We start from the raw sequence: 6,000 nt of genomic DNA, 5'->3' as shown, positions 1-6,000 counted from the left end.
GTAACACTCTTGGTAAAGTAAGTAAGTTCCATTCAAAAACATCACTTATCTTTATTAAGTAAATTTTGTTGAAATTATAATTTTAAAAATTTAATTATTAGAAATAGCAATGTATCTCTAGCATGGTCATCAAATGAACATTTGGATTTTCACCTCAAGAATCATAAGATATTTCTTCTATATTTTTATATAAGAACTATTTATGTACTTATCTTAAGTCTTTAGAGTTCTTATTTTTATTGAAGTTGAGGTTAGATAATTCAACTTTAAATCTAACTTCAATATCTTTAATTCATCAATCTTCTCTTTGTCTTCTTCAACCTAGTATTTAAAGATCTTTCTTCCATGTATTAAAAAACCTATGTATCTTTATAAATTTTATTTTGTCTTTCTCTTCTTCAACCTAGTTTTCAAAGCTTTTTTCTTTTTTATATTGAAAAACCTCTATATCTTCATGAATTTTATCATGTAACTTTCAAAACTTTTTAATAGGTTAAAAGTATGTGATGAAATGACATAAAAGTATATTTAATATAATCTCATTATTATAAAATTCTTTTGATAATTATAATAAAATTTTGTAGCTATTTTATAGTTTTATTATAATGAAACTTTTAATATTATTTAAATATAGTAAAACTTCTTTATTTCTAACTACCATAACTACCAAAGGTGGTTTCAACCATCTTGTCTTTTTAACATATGGATGGCTAACTCTTCTGCCTTTTCAAACTTTCTTATCTTTTTTTAATCTTATTTACACTAATTTCTTATAATTTTTTTTTATGCCAAGATTTTTTATATATAGTAATTTATTTCTTTTTATATTCTTTTATATCTAAAATTATTTTATAATATATATTTTTAATAAAATAAGATATTTATTTTATTAATTAAAAAATAAATATAATTTTTAAGGTTAATACATTGATTTATTAAATTTGAGATACTTGTAAATATAGTAGTATTGCATAAAAGTATTTTTTATAAAATAAAGCATTTACGTTTTGGATGTGCCAATACATCATTGTTATTATTCAATGGCACACCACTAATAAGCACAATCCATTAATAAAAATTGATATATATATATATATATATATTGGATTTTTGTACTTTCTATTTTGAAAATTTTGAATTAACTTATTCTCTTGTTTGTCATATTTTTTATTTCAATAATATGTTTGAAATCTTTAACAAATCTATGGTTTACAAGGAATGAAGTTTTCAAAATTGCAAGTACAAATGAGGTACAATTTAGGATCTAAGATTTACATAGGGTTTAGGACTTATACAAAGAGAGGTTACAAAGGTGGTGTCCCCAGGTTTTTGGCCCCCTTAATTTCGGATTTTGACTTAAGGTGAGTGATTCTAACAAATTTGTAATTGTAAATTGGAGAGTGTTTTCTAGTAATCATGGTTTGTGGTTGTTTATGTTGCTAATTGCAATCAGCATTATTGGAATTCCCATTAAAAGATACTCAATTGGATAATCACAATGCATGTCTGCATGAGAAAGTTTTCAGAAAAGTATTTAGCTTGATGGATGGATGGAAGGATGGAAGGATGGAAGGATGGAAAAAAATAAAAATAAAAATAATAATCAGCACGTCGACGTAAGCATGTCGAGCATCCTGTAATCTTGCATAGAAATTTACCCAGTGATCAAAGACCAGACTTCTCAACAAAATATGTTGTTTCAAAATTATACCACAATGAGACATGCACTGAAGTTGCGATAGGTATGGAAGGAAGAAAGTACCATTTGTAAGAGGGAATCGTTTTCAACAGGCATAAAGAATATGAAGTTGAAAACAAATTCAAGAGAGTCATTATGTAATACCTAATGCAACAATTTGAAAGCTCCCTCGGAAGCAGCTCCAGCAGCAGCACACTCAGCTGTAAGCACGAGGTTTAGATGTTTAGCATTCAATTCGTCACACATGCAGAGACGGGTCAGAGCGAGTCTAACATTTCCCTTTTATTGCTGGACAAATGTGAGTGATTTGCATAGGCTAAGATGTCAGGAACCGCGCTCCACCAGATTACAGGCCATACATGTCCACGCTGAAGAAGCGCTTGAAGGTTCAAAACTTTAAGCTTCCAAAATCGCTCATGGATATGACTGACTGAAGCTAAGAGCCTGAAAATGCTTGTCACTTTGATGGAAGTGTTACTCACAGCAGATGAATGGATTGACGAAGTGAGATTTTCTGGTCCCAACCTGCAACACCATCGAAGAGTTTCTCATTTGAGCCGTAAATAGTAGAGATTAAGCAAACTACTGAATCATCAAGCTAAACTACGAACCGCAGGTTTCCATCACACACAGAACAACATCCAAGGCCTCTCCATTTTGCCCAAGCCAAAACCAAAGGCAGATCCTACAGCGGTTTACAAATCGGAAGCTTCACCCAACACGGTTCCCACTTCAACGTCACTCGCCTCCTAACAGAGCCAAAACCCTCGCATGAAACCAACCTCCTCTGCATTCAAGATCCACACGAAATGGTTGAATCAAAAGAACTGAATAGCCAACCTGAAGTATTGAATCAAGTAATTGCGTCCCGAAGTTGCCCCACATTACAACCCGGAGAGATTTTGCAAAGAGCCTCGTCATGAAGACGAAAGTGAATGATCGAGATGCATGACTTCATTGCATGGACAAAAGGGCGGATGGATTCTCCACCGTGTGGCAAGCCACCTTTCAATTTTACTTTAAAAGCGTGGAAATTAAAATTCGAAGAAATATAATTGAAAGGACTTAAGAAAATTATAATTACACCTCTTTTTATTAGGATGTGGAAGAAGATGCATTTTTTTCTCTTTCTTTTCTTTAATCAACTAGTAGTAATATCCATTTTTCTTGTATAATTACACTTATGGAATTACATTTTTTTTCTAAATATTTGTATATTTAATTAAATAAAAAATCAGTTTTGAGTGTGTTTAATACAATTTTATTTATAATTCATCATAAAAATATTTTCTAATCTCTCTTTGGGTGTCATTCATTAAATATTAATAAATATAAATAAATAAATAAATAATAAACAAGATCTCAAATTTTATCTTTTTAGACCATTTTTGCTTATTCTAACTTCAAAGTATAATAATAATACAACCTTGCGAAATTTTCATTATTAAATAATATGAAAAATTTTAAGTTAAAAATTAATTTACAATCACAGAAAATGATAAACCAATATTCTTTTTAATCTTAAGAATTTAATTATACATATGTATATGTTTAAAATCAGTAAAATTTGCATTATTGAACACTAAACATGGAATAAAATAAAATAAAATAAAATACCCATGTACAATAGAAAATTTTCTTAATTACTTAGGAATTAGCTTCTATCAAACAGAGCTGGAAAATGTATTGTACAATATCTTATCTATATAGCTGCAAAGTCAATACTTCATTGTCCATGTAACTATCAACACTATTCCCACAAACCACATCTTCTACTTGATCCCAAACTCATTCACTTTCCAACTATGGACATCAATCACAAATCTTTTCATTCACTTAAAAGCCTTACAAGTAAATATATACATATATTTGTATATATATATATATATATATATTGTAGTCTTCTTCACTGTAGCCAAATGCTTTGGGGAAAAAGTAAAGTACAAAGTACAAAGTAAATGATAAAGTTAAAATTAAATGGAGACTTTGCATTCTTCGACATAAAGAAATCGTGTCATAATTCCATGAAACCAAAACATAAGAAATATGGAAGGTTTACAAGTTCCCACCCAACTTGGCAAACTCCGAATGAATACGGGAAGGACGAATGAACTCCAGATGAAAACCACGACAATAACCTTCATCGAACGATGGCGGTAGTTTCATCCATCAGTGGGGTAAAAAAACAGGGTGGTAAAGTCACTCTCTCCCTATCATTGTCGATTTATTATGCACGAGAATCCTTCCTATTCCTTCGGAGCTCTTTCAATGAAATATCGACACGAGTCTAGCTCGTTTATTGTGGATGCCGTGGGGACTACACGGTGAAAGGGTCCTCTGAACCTATCACCACGATTCGTCCCTTGCCCGTTCTAGACTTCTATTTTGACAAATTCCCGTGGTCATCCCCTTTATTTAGGGGTGCCTCCGACAACCACCGCCAAACTAGTGAGCCCATCACTATAGGGGGGTTCATTAAGTTTGGCGGATGTGGCTGCCTTCGGAATCAATATCCGCTCTCTCTCTCTCTATTGTTATTTATTCGCTCATACTTATTATTTTTATAATTATTATCATTATTTAATTGGATTTATCTTAAATCTCAGAATTTTAAAGTAGAATAAATTCTATTGTGAGATTGATTTTTTTTGGGGGGGTTTACTTTATTGTCGAAACATGTGTGTATTGTACATATCAAAAAGGAACGCAATCATTTGGAGAAACACATTTGACAGGTTTTTTCTTAAAATAATGTGAGTTGATATTGTGGTGGAATGTGTGATGGATACTTAAATATTGATACGTCTATCTGGATTAATAAATTTTATAGCATGTAATGTTTTTTGAAAGATAGTACATTAATTATATCTATGAATTCAATAAGCAAATTAATTAGTATCAATCATTGTCTATGCCTAGATTTAAATGAAATGATTATGGAATAAAAATTCAGAATTAATATTTTGATTTTGAGAGTCAACTAAGCAGCTTATTCTTTAAACGAATTCTCTTTATCAATTGGGTATTTTATAATCATATTGTTAATCAAAAATTTAATAGATATGGTATCTTCCTTTCAATCTACTTATGTTTCAATATTGGTAGTGTGTGTATATTTGAAAGAAAAATTCCACACACAGATCGAATACACTGTATATGTTTACATCAAATATCAAATCAAAACTAAAGAAATCTGTGTACTTTTCAAAAATGTATATAAATCATTTAGCACATTCTTTTGACTTCAAACCTGTTCACACACTAGAATTTTGTAGCTAACGAAACTGAAGAAAAAACAGGTGTTTAATACTTACATTTGACTTTTACATAATTATATTTTCAATGTTAGTTTCTCATCATGTAGATGTAAATTTTCGTACAGAAGTCTTCAAAATAATGAATTTTATTAATGCGATTTTTATTTGATAATTTTTATTTGTCTCTCTTGGTTTAGCAATGTCTTCATATGTCCTGTATAATGTTTGTGTACAATTAATTTAGTGAAATATTCTCTTTATATTCATAATACACTTGATATTCACACAAACGATTTAACAATTATATAAATTGATTGTAAAGTTTTCAAATTCCTTTTGCAAAATAAATTGTACTATTAGAACAAAAAAATATATATAGAACAAAAATATATATATATATATATGTATAATTATGAATTTTGGAGACATAAATATCTATATATGTACATATATATATATATATATATATATATATGTATATTCTCAAATGTGAAGCTTTTCCAACAATACTGGGTTTATTTGTTTATTTTTGTCTGCTCAGGCACACCTCATCCATCCATGGATAGATGGATAGAGTGGGAAAGGGGCGGTCCCATCCTTGGAACCCACCCAAGCAGTATCCTGTCCTGTCCTTGCCTTGCCTTGCCTTTCCATTTCCCTTTCCCCTTCCATGCCCTTCCATTGGCTTCCCTTCAACCAGCAATTGACGAAGCCAAATTAAGAGAGACAAGCAATATCCAAAGGGGCAACCAAGTGCTCCTCTTCTTCTTCCTTCTTCCTTCCTCATATTTCCTCTATCCTCACAAGGAAGGAAGGCTGTGTGCCTCCCATATCTGAGTGAGTACTGACCAAGGAGTCTCAGTCCATGAGGGAGGCATGTTCTCCATCTTAACTCTGACTTTCACCATCACATTATTGTTGCTGTTGCAGTGATAGCATCTTCAAAGACTTGGGAAGGGGAGGGGAGGGGGGCACACACCTCCTCTCACTAAACTCCCTCTGTTTTTATTATTGATCTGGCAAGCATTGTTTTCCCCATCCCCA

The sequence above is a fragment of the Physcomitrium patens genome, chromosome 10, assembly GCF_059467195.1.
Source record: "Physcomitrium patens ecotype Gransden chromosome 10, ASM5946719v1, whole genome shotgun sequence".
Taxonomy (NCBI): Eukaryota; Viridiplantae; Streptophyta; class Bryopsida; order Funariales; family Funariaceae; genus Physcomitrium; species Physcomitrium patens.
The sequence above is the reverse complement of the archived record's forward strand: the minus strand, read 5'-3'. Positions refer to the sequence as shown.